This window comes from Pseudophryne corroboree, unplaced genomic scaffold, assembly GCF_028390025.1.
Source record: "Pseudophryne corroboree isolate aPseCor3 unplaced genomic scaffold, aPseCor3.hap2 scaffold_428, whole genome shotgun sequence".
NCBI classification, from domain to species: Eukaryota; Metazoa; Chordata; class Amphibia; order Anura; family Myobatrachidae; genus Pseudophryne; species Pseudophryne corroboree.
Genome location: NW_026970060.1, coordinates 55,835 through 69,327, shown reverse-complemented (window position 1 = coordinate 69,327; position 13,493 = coordinate 55,835).

The window sequence follows — 13,493 nt, the reverse complement described above, 5'->3', positions numbered from 1 at the left end:
AGACAAGGCAGAAGCTTTGGGACAGTCAGGGTTTCAACCCATGCCTGATCCTATGTTGCAGGGACTGTCAGGGTCTCATAAGCGCCCACTATCCCAGATTGTTGACACAGATACCGACACGGATTCTGACTCCAGTGTCGATTACGATGAAGCAAAGTTACAGCCAAAATTGGCAAAATCCATTCGATTTATGATTATGGCAATAAAAGATGTTTTGCACATCACAGAGGAACCCCCTGTCGCTGACAAGAGGGTACATATGTACAAGGGAAAGAAGCCTGAGGTAACCTTTCCCCCCTCACACGAGCTGAACGAGTTATGTGAAAAAGCTTGGGAATCTCCAGATAAAAGACTGCAGATTTCCAAAAGGATTCTTATGGCGTATCCTTTCCCATCAACGGATAGGTTACGATGGGAATCCTCCCCTAGGGTGGACAAAGCATTAACACGCTTATCCAAGAAGGTAGCCCTCCCGTCCCAGGATACGGCTACCCTCAAAGAGTGTGCTGACCGCAAACAGGAGATTACCCTGAAGTCCATTTATACACATTCAGGTACCTTACTCAGACCGGCAATTGCGTCGGCCTGGGTGTGTAGTGCTGTAGCGGCATGGACAAATACCTTATCTGAGGGGATGGATAGCCTAGACAAGGATACTATTTTATTGACCCTGGGGCATATAAGAGATGCTGTCCTATATATGTGTGTATGCAAACTACAGGTGGTGCTGCAGGGCCCACACCCTTTTACTTGTCTTGTAGAGCAGCTCTGAAGCTGTTACAGTGCCCAGCTGCTGCAAGAAATCAGCTTGAATGCTTCAGGGGCTTGGGCATGGCCAACATGAGCCCCACACCGAAGGAGGGTGGGGGTGTTTAATGCAAACTTGGGGTTATCCAAGCGCCGCAAAAGGCCGCCATGCCCTGCATGCCCCTTTTCTCTTTTCATATACAGATGAGGGTTCCAGCCAACTTTGGCCCACTGCTTGGATGACATCACCGTATGCAAATCCGTCTGCTGCAGACCTTCCCCCAGGAATGCTTGCAATAGTTGTTGCATATGGTTTAATGTCTGAGGGTGCTTCAGTATTAGGCAGCCTTCCGCCCTCCCATGTTCATCTGAAAAGGTGTGGTCTCCCTGCAGTTGTTGTCCCCAGACGAGAGTTCCCTTGTGCTTCCTCAGTTAAATCTCCTTAACTTGACGGGGGTGTGCCCGAGCAGCCACCCTCCCCAGCCCTATCCCAACACATACCTATCTTGCATATGAGATCTCTTGATCATGAAGATAGTTCTCACAGGTTGAGGTTCATCCTGGCCCCGCTTCCCGCTGGAGAGCGCTGATGGGGACAGCAGCGGGGCTTCAGCAGAAGGGTGAGTACGTGTGGCCAGAGACCTCCCTTCCCATGTGCAGGCCTGCAGAGTCTGCCGCGCAGGATGGGGCATGTGGCACTCTCCCTCCCAGGGGCTCTTCCAGATGTAGCTCCTCAGCAGTATTTTTCCCGGGCTGCGCGGCGCTCTCCCCGACTGGCATCCGCCCTGGAACACTGCCTTCCTCAACGCAACATCAGCAGGGGGCCCTGGCCTCATCACCATCCCAGGTCTTTCTCATGTATGTATCATGTATGTGTGTGTGATATATGTATGAATCATATATGTTTGTGATATATATATATATATATATGTATGTATCTATCTATCTATCTATCTATCTATCGTATGTGTGTATATATATATATGTATCTATCATGTATGTATGTATGTATCCATCTTGTATGTATGTGTTCTATCTATCTATCTATCTATCTATCGTGTGTGTGATATATGTATGTATCTATCATGTATGTGTTATATGTATGTATCACACCTTCCTCTATACATATACATACATACATACATACATACACACACACACACACACACCTATATCTGTACGTACACTGACATACACACACCAACATCTATACATTAACACGCTGACCCCTTAATTTCTACCTAAAGAAATTCAATTTCAAGATGGAATCTCTCAGGGTAGTGATCTCCAGTCCGGGGGATAAAGGAGATTTCATGGTTTTGGTAGACATAAAGGATGCCTACTTATATGTTCCCATTTAGCCACTGCATCAAGCTACCTGAGGTTTGCAATTCAGGATTGTCATTACCAATTTCAGACGTTGCCGTTTGGTCTGTCCACGGCTCCGAGGATTTTCACCAGGGTGATGGTGGAAATGATGGTTCTCCTTCGCAAGCAAGGAGTCACAATTATGCCGTACTTGGATGATCTCCTGATAAAGGCGAGATCCAGGGACCAGTTGGTGCAAAACATCTACTCTCCCTGACAGTTCTTCAACAACATGGTTGGCTCCTAAACTTGCCAAAATCGCAGTTGGTCCCAATGACGCGGTTGTTGTTTCTGGGAGTCATACTGGACACAGAAGAGGCTTTCTTCCAGTGGAAAGGCTATGGAGTTCCAGAGTCTGGTCAAACAAATTCTGAAACCAGCAAGAGTGTTAATCCATCAATGCATTCTGTTGCTGGGGAAGATGGTTGCGGCCTACGAGGCCATTCAGTTTTGCAGGTTCCATGCCAGAGTGTTCCAGTGGGACCTGTTGGACAAGTGGTCCGGATCCCACCTACACATGCACCGGAGGATAATCCTGTCTTCCAAGACCAGAATCTTACTCCATTGGTGGCTGCACAGTTCTCACCTCCTAGAGGGGCGATGGTTCGGGATCCAGGACTGGATCCTAGGGACCATGGATGCAACCCTCCGAGGCTGGGGAGCAGTCACACAGGGGGAAAACATCCAAGGAAGATGGTCAAGTCAGGAAAGTTTTCTCCACATAAATGTTCTGGAGTTAAGGGCCATTTAATAACTGCAGACACAGTACGCACTGGGACGGGTGCCCAGCATCCTCTACGGACTAAGAGAAAAGGATTTACCGGTAGGTATTAAAATCCTATTTTCTCTAACGTCCTAGAGGATGCTGGGGACTCCGTAAGGACCATGGGGATAGATAGGCTCCGCAGGAGACATGGGTACTTTAAGAAAGACTTTAGTTCTGGGTGTGCACTGGCTCCTCCCTCTATGCCCCTCCTCCAGACCTCAGTTTGATACTGTGCCCAGTGGAGACTGGGTGCTTTTCAGGAGCTCTCCTGAGCTTTCTGACAGAAAGTATTTTGTTAGGTATTTAATTTTCAGGGAGCACTGCTGGCAACAGACTCCCTCATCGAGGGACTGAGGGGAGAGAAGCAGCCCTACTCTCTGAGTTGCAAGGTCCTGCTTCTTAGGCTACTGGACACCATTAGCTCCAGAGGGATTGGTACGCAGGATCTCACCCTCGCCGTCCGTCCCAGAGCCGCGCCTCCGCCCCCCTTGCAGAGCCGGAAGATAGAAGCCGGGTGAGTATGAGAAGAAAAGAAGACTTCAGAGGCGGCAGAAGACTTCATGATCTTCACTGAAGTAACGCACAGCACTGCAGCTGTGCGCCATTGCTCCCATACACCTCACACACTCCGGTCACTGTAAGGGTGCAGGGAGCAGGGGGGGGGGGGCACCCTGGGCAGCAATATAAACCTCTTTTTGGCAAAAATATAACACATATACAGCGGGGCACTGTATATATGTATGAGCCCCCGCCAATTTTACAGTTTAAGCGGGACAGAAGCCTGCCGCCGAGGGTGCGGGGCTTCTCCCTCAGCACTCACCAGCGCCATTTTTTATTCACAGCACCGCTGAGAGGAAGCTCCCCGGACTCTCCCCTGCTTATACCACGGTAGACAAGAGAGTTGAAAAGAGGGGGGGGGGGCACATAATTTGGCGCAAATTACATACAGCAGTACTACTGGGCAAACATTAAGTTACTGTGTATTCCTGGGTTATATAGCGCTGGGGTGTGTGCTGGCATACTCTCTCTCTGTCTCTCCAAAGGGCCTTGTGGGGAAACTGTCTTCAGAAAAAGCATTCCCTGTGTGTGTGGTGTGTCGGTACACGTGTGTCGACATGTCTGAGGAAGAAGGCTATATTAGAGAGGAGCAGGAGCAAATGAATGTGGTGTCTCCGCCGACAGCTGATTGGATGGATATGTGGAATGTTTTAAATGCTAGTGTAAACTCATTGCACAAAAGATTAGACAAGGCTGAAGCTTTGGGACAGTCAGGGTCTCAACCCATGCCTGATCCTATGTTGCAGGGACTGTCAGGGTCTCATAAGCGCCCACTATCCCAGATTGTTGACACAGATACAGACACGGATTCTGACTCCAGTGTCGATTACGATGATGCAAAGTTACAGCCAAAATTGGCAAAATCCATTCGATATATGATTATGGCAATAAAAGATGTTTTGCACATCAGAGAGGAACCCCCTGTCCCTGACAAGAGGGTACATATGTACAAGGTGAAAAAGCCTGAGGTAACCTTTGAGGGGGTCACACGAGCTGAACGAGTTATGTGAAAAAGCTTGGGAATCTCCAGATAAAAGACTGCAGATTTCCAAAAGGATTCTTATGGCGTATCCTTTCCCATCAATGGATAGGTTACGATGGGAATCCTCCCCTAGGGTGGACAAAGCATTAACACGCTTATCCAAGAAGGTAGCCCTCCCGTCCCAGTATACGGCTACCCTCAAAGAGTCTGCTGACCGCAAACAGGAGATTACCCTGAAGTCCATTTATACACATTCAGGTACCTTACTCAGACCGGCAATTGCGTCGGCCTGGGTGTGTAGTGCTGTAGCGGCATGGACGGATACCTTATCTGAGGGGATGGATACCCTAGATTAGGATACTATTTTATTGACCCTGGGGCATATAAGAGATGCTGTCCTATATATGTGTGTATGCAAACTACAGGTGGTGCTGCAGGGCTCACACCCTTTTACTTGTCTTGTAGAGCAACTCTGGAGCTGTTTCTGGGTCCAGCTGCTGCAAGAAATCAGCTTGAATGCTTCAGGGGCTGGGGCATGGCCAACATGAGCCCACACTGATGGGGGGTGGGGGTGTATAAAGCGATTTAGGGGTCATCCAAGCGCAACCCCACAAAGGCCGCCATGCCCTGCGTGACCCTTTTCTCTTTTCATATGCAGACGAGGGTTGCAGCCAACTATGCCCACTGCTTGGATGACATCACTATATGCAAATCCATCTGCTGCAGGCCTTCCCCCAGGAATGCTTGCAGTAGTTGTTGCATTTGGTTTGTTGTTTGGGGGTGCTTCAGTATTAGGCAGCCTTCTGCCCTCCCACATTCGTCTGAAAATGTGTTCTCCCTGCAGTTGTTGTTCCCAGATGAGAGTTCCCTTGTGCTTCCTCAGTTGAATCTCTTTAACTTGACAGGGGTGTGCCCGAGCAGCCGCCCTCCACAGCCCTATCCCAACACATACTTATCTTGCATATGAGATCTCTTGATCATGAAGATAGTTCTCACAGGGTAAGGTTCATCCATTACATTTTAAAGTAGGAAGGTACAAATTACATATTCAAATTACATATATGTGCTGGATTCAAATGTTTTCCCCACTTCCTTTCTCAATTGTGCCCATCAGCAGCTATTCTAATGTTGCTGCCAATGGGTGTGACGCATTCATTTCTTCTGTGGGGTACACTGGACTCCACAAGGATTCACATTGTATATGTACACCAGAGTAGGATCTTGATCTGAGGCACCAACAGGCTCAAAGCTTTTGACTGTTCCCAAGATGCTCAGCGCCCCCTCCTCTATAACCTCGCTTCCATGAACAGGGAGCTCAGTTTGTAGTTGGTGCCTTCAGTAGCAGGCCACTTAACAGGGGGCTGCCTCAGGCAGCCTATTCTTAGCTATTAATTTTGGCAAGAAAAGAAGAACTTTTTTTATAAGAATCTACAAGGGCTGCAGCAGGCTAGGTCTAATAGACCTCTTTACTGCAGCTCCATCACTCCCAGTGGCGCAGTATACTCCCGTGCCCCGGTTGCTGGGTCACTGCAGCGGAGGCTCCGGTTTCTTCCTAAGGTCAGTCACACACACACCGCCCTCCGGGATCACGAGGCCGCTGATGGGGGCGGGCCGTGTGCGCACTGGCGTGGACACTGATTACTGGGCAGCCGCTCCACTAGCCACCAGGGACAGTTAAGGAGCACAGCTCTGGGGTTTTTTCTCCTATATTAACCCCATTTTGTACTACCCGCAGTGCATTGTGATAGGTAATGGGGCCTGATTCAGGTTGGATCGCAATCCAACTGCAAAAACTGCTAAGAGCATACGCATCCGCCTGCATTTTCTGCGGCACCCCGCAGATAATGCGATCACCTCTGCCTGTGAATCGGTGAAGGGGGGGGGGGGGGGGGGGGGTCAACAACACTCCATTTCCAAGTCGGAGATGGAGCGGTGCGGGGGCACGGTTTCAAAATGGGGTCGGCAACGGAGAAACAGGAGGCGTGGTCAGAGCAGCTGCATGACATCACATGGGCCGGACTCTGCCAGTGGAGCCCCAGCGTCATGAGGTAGATTTTGTAGAGGCCGGGGAGGACTTCTGTTCCTGGGAACTAGCTGTGTTGTGCAGCTTTATTCCTCTGCCCCTACCTCTGGCAAGAAAGGACGCACCTCGCACTTTCTTGTTGCTTTGTGACCGAAAGGACTGCATTTGATAATGCGGAGCTTTCTTATGCTGTGAGGGAACATAAGGTAAAAAATTTGATTTTCCAACTGTAGCTGTGCGTGTTAATGCTTTGTCCATCCTACGGGAGGATTTCCATCGTAACCTATCCGTTGATGGAAAAGGATACGCCATAAGAATCCTTTTGGAAATCTGCAGTCTTTTATCTGGAGATTCCCAAGCTTTTTCACATAACTCGTTCAGCTCGTGTGACCCCCTCAAAGGTTACCTCAGGCTTCTTTCCCTTGTACATATGTACCCTCTTGTCAGGGACAGGGGGTTCCTCTGTGATGTGCAAAACATCTTTTATTGCCATAATCATATATCGAATGGATTTTGCCAATTTTGGCTGTAACTTTGCATCATCGTAATCGACACTGGAGTCAGAATCCGTGTCGGTATCTGTGTCAACAATCTGGGATAGTGGGCGCTTATGAGACCCTGACAGTCCCTGCAACATAGGATCAGGCATGGGTTGAGTCCCTGACTGTCCCAAAGCTTCAGCCTTGTCTAATCTTTTGTACAATGAGTTTACACTAGCATTTAAAACATTCCACATATCCATCCAATCAGGTGTCAGCGGAGACACCACATTCATTTGCTCACGCTCCTCTCTAATATAGCCTTCTTCCTCAGACATGTCGACACACGTGTACCGACACACCACACACACAGGGAATACTTTTTCTGAAGACAGTTTCCCCACAAGGCCCTTTGGAGAGACAGAGAGAGAGTATGCCAGCACACTCCCCAGCGCTATATAACCCAGGAATAACACAGTAACTTAATGTTTGTCCAGTAGCGCTGCTGTATGTAATTTGCGCCGAATTATGTGCCCCCCCTCTCTTTTCAACCCTCTTCTCTACCGTGGTATAAGTGGGGAGAGTCCGGGGAGCTTCCTCTCAGCGGTGCTGTGGAGAAAAAATGGCGCTGGTGAGTGCTGAGGGAGAAGCCCCGCCCCCTCGGCGGCGGGCTTCTGTCCCGCTTAAACTGTAAAATTGGTGGGGGCTCATACATATATACAGTGCCCAGCTGTATATATGTTATATTTTTGCCAAAAAGAGGTTTATATTGCTGCCCAGGGTGCCCCCCTGCGCCCTGCACCCTTACAGTGACCGGAGTATGTGAGGTGTATGGGAGCAATGGCGCACAGCTGCAGTGCTGTGCGCTACCTCAGTGAAGATCATGAACTCTGTGGAGCCCGTCTATCCCCATGGTCCTTACGGAGTCCCCAGCATCCTCTAGGACGTTAGAGAAACTAGGATTTTAATACCTACCGGTAAATCCTTTTCTCTTAGTCTGTTGAGGATGCTGGGCACCCGTCCCAGTGTGTACTGTGTCTGCAGTTATTAAATGGCCCTTAACTCCAGAACATTTATGTGGAGACAACTTTCCTGACTTGACCATCTTCCTTGGACGTTTTCCCCCTGTGTGACTGCTCCCCAGCCTCGGAGGGTTGCATCTGTGGTCCCTAGGATCCAGTCCTGGATCCCGAACCATCGCCTCTCTAGGAGGTGAGAACTGTGCAGCCACCAATGGAGTGAGATTCTGGTCTTGGAAGACAGGATTATCCTCCGGTGCATGTGTAGGTGGGATCCGGACCAATTGTCCAACAGGTCCCACTGGAACACTCTGGCATGGAACCTGCCAAACTGAATGGCCTCGTAGGCCACAACCATCTTCCCCAGCAACTGAATGCATTGATGGATTAACACTCTTGCTGGTTTCAGAATTTGTTTGACCAGACTCTGGATCTCCATAGCCTTTCCACTGGAAGAAAACCTCTTCTGTGTCCAGTATGTGTTATGATTCCAGCACTCTGGTCAGAGAAGATCTTATGGCAAGGACCGGAGCACTGGAACGGAATGCTGGGGAAGGGAGCAGGACAGGAAAATAGCCCCTGGCGCCCTAACTCTGTTGTCTCACCCGTGTTGTCAGAAATCCCCTGCGAGACTATGGTTTCTTGAGCCCTTGGCAGCCGCGTTTGAAGGGCGGATTATGTCTGCCCAACTTCGATGCCCCCCGGTCTTAATGAGAGACAAAGGGAAACCCGAGACAGGGTGATAACAAGAGGCCCTCTAACTAAACAACCAGGCCAGGGGCTAAGCAAACTCAAAACTATAATATGTGCGGAGAAACCGCCAGGAAAAAGGACAACCAAAATATCCACTTGTCCAATTCTCCTACCCGGCACCGCCGAGTACCAGAGAGGACTTGTGGAAGCGGAACCCTCCGCAAATGCTCCAAACACAAAATATAAAAGGTAAAGCGGCTGAGCTGCAACACACGGCAGAGCCGCAACTCACGAACACCACTGGATATAAAACGGTGATCAGTCAGGACTCCAGGGAACCAAACGACCTCTTGGGATGAGATGACAACTCCCGAATACCGGACTTCTGCGGACTGGAATGACCGGATACAGCAGGACTGGAAACAGACTCTCAGCAAACAAAGGCAGCATGCAGGAAGCTATTACCGGCATCTGTGAGAAGCCCTGGGAGTGTATTTAACAAGGAGTCCTCCAATCAGCTGCTAATGGCTGAATAGAATAAATGCCGTGCAGCTGCCTTGCTGCACGGCCAGAGAGCAGGTGAATATCTTAATTTCCTAAAGCCTAGCAACGGGGAACGCGGTCCGCCAGTGGCGTCCCCGTTGCTAGGGTCCATGCGGCTCAGCGCGCCCGGCGTCTAGCGTTGCTAGGGAGCCGGCGGCTGTACGTGCACGGCATCTCTAGTTGCTAGGCGCCGGGCCGCGCAGACCATCAAGCGGACCCCGGCGCCTAACAGTACCCCCCTATTGAGGAGGGGTCAAGGAACCCCTAAAGCCAGGTTTCTGAGGAAATTCCCGAAAAAATGCCCTCTTGAGCCTCGGGGCATGAAGATCCTTATCCAGGACCCAAGACCTTTCCTCCGGACCATAGCCTTTCCAGTGAACCAGAAAATACAGCCGATCCCGGGACAATTTGGAATCGAGAACCTTCTCTACCAAGAACTCCTGTTGTCCCTGTACATCCACTGGAGATCTACCCTGAGAGATCTTCCGAGGAAATCTACTGGAAGAAACGTATTGTTTCAACAGGGAACAATGAAACGTATTTCCAATCCTGAGAGATCTTGGTAAACGTAACCGAAAGGCAACTGGGTTGACTCTTTTAATAATAAGAAATGGCCCAATAAATTTGGGTCCCAGTCTAGCTGAGGATTGTCGAAGCCTGATGTTGCGAGTCGACAACCACACCCTATCTCCCACCTTAAAAGTGCAAGGACGTCGGAGCCTGTCAGAAAATTTCTTCTCTCGAAAGGCCGCTTTTCTGAGAGCAAGGTGCACCTTTTTCCAAATGGCTCTGAGATGGGAGGTTAAGGTAAGCGAGGAGACTGAGGAATGATGAAAAAAAGAATTAGCTCTGGGGTGAAAACCAAAAACTGAAAAGAATGGAGACTCTTTAGTGGAGGAATGACAAGAATTATTGTAAGCAAATTCAGCCAACGGAAGAAACTCGGACCAATCATTCTGGAGTTTGGCTGAATACAAGCGCAAATATTGTTTCAATGATTGGTTAACTCGTTCGGTTTGCCCGTTGGATTGTGGGTGGTAACCGGATGTTAACGACAATTTCATCTTCAATGAGGCACAAAAACATTTCCAGAATTGTGCGATGAATTGTGGACCCCGATCAGAAACAATATCAGTAGGCAACCCATGAAGCCTGAATACATGGCGGAGAAACAAAACTGCCAACCCTTGGGCAGAAGGCAATCGGGGAAGAGCAATAAAATGAGCCATTTTACTAAAACGGTACACTACCACCCATATGACTCGGAATCCGGCTGAAAGGGGAAGGTCAACCACAAAATCCATGGAAATATGAGACCACGGCCTGAGAGGAACATTTAAGGGCATAAGTTGCCCGATGGGCAAGGAACGGGGAACCTTATGCTGTGCACAAACCTGACATGTATAAACAAATTCCTTGACGTCTTTAGAAAGACCAGGCCACCATACTGAGCGAGAGACTAACTCCAATGTCTTAGAGACTCCTGGATGCCCTGAAACTTTGTTATCATGGAATTCCGTTAAAACAGTAACTCTCAAAAACTCAGGGACGTAAAGACGACCAGCAGGAGTAATTCTAGGAGCTTGGTGTTGAAGCTGTTTTAACTGGGTAAATAAATCTTGTGTGAGGCCCGCCCAGATGACCGAAGATGGAAGTATGGGGGTAACAGAATTGTTATTGTGAACCGGAAGAAAGCTATGTGACAGGGCATCAGCCTTAGTATTCTTGGAACCAGGCCTGAAAGTGATTATAAATTTGAAACGCGTAAAAAATAATGCCCAACGTGCCTGCCGGGCATTAAGCTGCTTAGCCGATTCAATGTATTGCAGGTTCTTATGGTCAGTCAATACCGAAATAGTATGTTTTGCTCCCTCCAGCCAATGCCTCCACTCCTCGAAAGCCCATTTTACCGCCAGTAACTCCCGATTACCAACGTCATAGTTGGATTCAGCGGAGGAGAATTTCCTGGACATAAAGGCACAAGGATGTAACTCCAGAGACTCCGGATCCTTTTGAGAAAGGATAGCCCCCACTCCAACCTCCGAGGCATCAACCTCCACCACAAAGGGCAATTCCGGATTAGGATGTCTGAGGACTGGAGCCGAGACAAAGGCTTGTTTCAAGGCCCGGAAGGACAACTCAGCTTCACGCGACCAGTTGGTAGGATCCGCTCCTTTCTTTGTCAGAGCTACAATGGGAGCAACCAGGTCAGAAAAAGAATGAATGAACCTCCTATAATAATTCGCAAACCCTAAAAAACGCTTAATTGCTTTTAAATTGGTGGGTTGCGCCCAACTAAGGATGGCCTGGAGTTTCTTTGGTTCCATGGAAAATCCCTGAGGGGAAATTATGTACCCTAAAAAAGATACTTCCGTGACATGAAACTCACACTTCTCCAGCTTGGCATATAAATGATTCTCACATAACTTTTGAAGAACCAGACGCACCTGGGTAACATGTTGTTCCATTGATTTAGAAAAAATCAGGATGTCGTCTAAGTAAACGACCACGAATTTCCCTAGGAAGTCACGGAGCACATCGTTAATGAGGTCTTGAAAAACTGCCGGAGCATTGGACAGGCCGAACGGCATCACCAGGTATTCGTAGTGACCCGACTGAGTACTGAAGGCCGTTTTCCACTCATCTCCAGATTTAATTCGGATGAGGTTGTACGCTCCTCTAAGGTCAATTTTAGAAAAAATCACAGCAGAACGTAACTGATCAAAGAGTACAGAAATCAACGGCAAAGGATAGGTGTTTTTAACTGAGATCTTATTCAGGGCTCTAAAATCAATGCAAGGTCTAAGCGAGCCATCCTTTTTCTCCACAAAGAAGAAGCCTGCACTTAAAGGAGATTTTGATGGTCTAATAAATCCTTTCTCAAGGCTCTCCTTTACATAATCATTCATAGCCGCAGTTTCTGGCCCGGATAATGCATATAATCTTCCCTTTGGCAATGCGGCACCAGGAATTAACTCAATAGCACAATCATAAGGCCGATGGGGAGGCAGAATGTCCGCATTGCCTTTGGAGAAAACATCAGCAAACTCCTGGTATTCCACCGGAATGAGTTCTGGAATGATAGCTGCTACTCTGACTGGAAACGTGATACATTCCTTATCACAAAAAGTACCCCAATGTGAAATCTCCCCCGACCGCCAATCAATGGTGGGATTATGAAAGGCCAGCCAAGGGTGACCCAGAACAACTGGAACTGCTGGGCAATGTGTAAGAAAGAACTCGATTTTCTCGGAATGTAGAGCTCCTACTGTAAGTAGTACAGGGGGTGTACGGAGAGAAATAATCCCATTAGACAGCGGACTCCCATCTAAGCCATGCATGGTGACACACCTACCCAAAGGTAACTGAGGAATGCCTAAGGCCTTAGCCCAAGTTAAATCCATAAAGTTTCCTGCAGCTCCACTGTCAACAAAAGCCGACACCGAAGAACTGAGGCTGCCAAAGGAAACTTTAACTGGGACTAAAAGGGAGTTATTCGAGGAGATAAGCTGCAGACCTAGGTGAACCCCCTCACAATTCACCTGGTCAAAGCGTTTCCCGACTTGTTCGGACAATTACGAGCAAAATGTCCCTTACCCCCACAGTACAGACAAAGACCAGAATTTTGCCTTCTGGCTCTTTCTTCAGGAGACAGCCGGGAGAGACCCATCTGCATGGTCTCCTCTACATCTTCAAGGTGCTCCTTTTTCAGCCCTCCGCTCTCTGAGACGACGATCAATCTTAATAGAAAGCTCCATGAGTTTATCGAGAGTCTCAGGAGCAGGGTACTGAAGGAGACTGTCTTTTATAGACTCTGATAAGCCGAGGCGAAACTGACTGCGCAGGGCTGGGTCATTCCAGCCACAGTCGTTCGACCAACGGCGAAACTCTGTACAATAAACCTCTGCAGGATTTCTACCCTGTCTGAGAGCGCGCAACTGACTTTCAGCGGACGCCTCTCTATCAGGGTCATCATACAAGAGCCCTAAAGACTCAAAAAAAGCGTCAACTGACAACAATGCCGGATCCTCTGCTCTTAAACCAAATGCCCAGGTCTGAGGATCCCCCTGGAGCAAAGAAATAATAAACCCGACCCGCTGAGATTCAGTACCCGAGGAAGTCGGTCTTAAACGAAAATAAAGTTTACAGGATTCTTTAAAATTAAAAAACTCTTTTCTATCACCAGAAAAACGGTCAGGCAAATGCATCTTTGGTTCAGGGACAACCCTTGGGGAAGCTCGCAAAAGATCTTCCTGCGACTTCACCCGAAGAGAAAGATCCTGAACCATCTGAGTAAGTTCTTGAATCTGGCTGA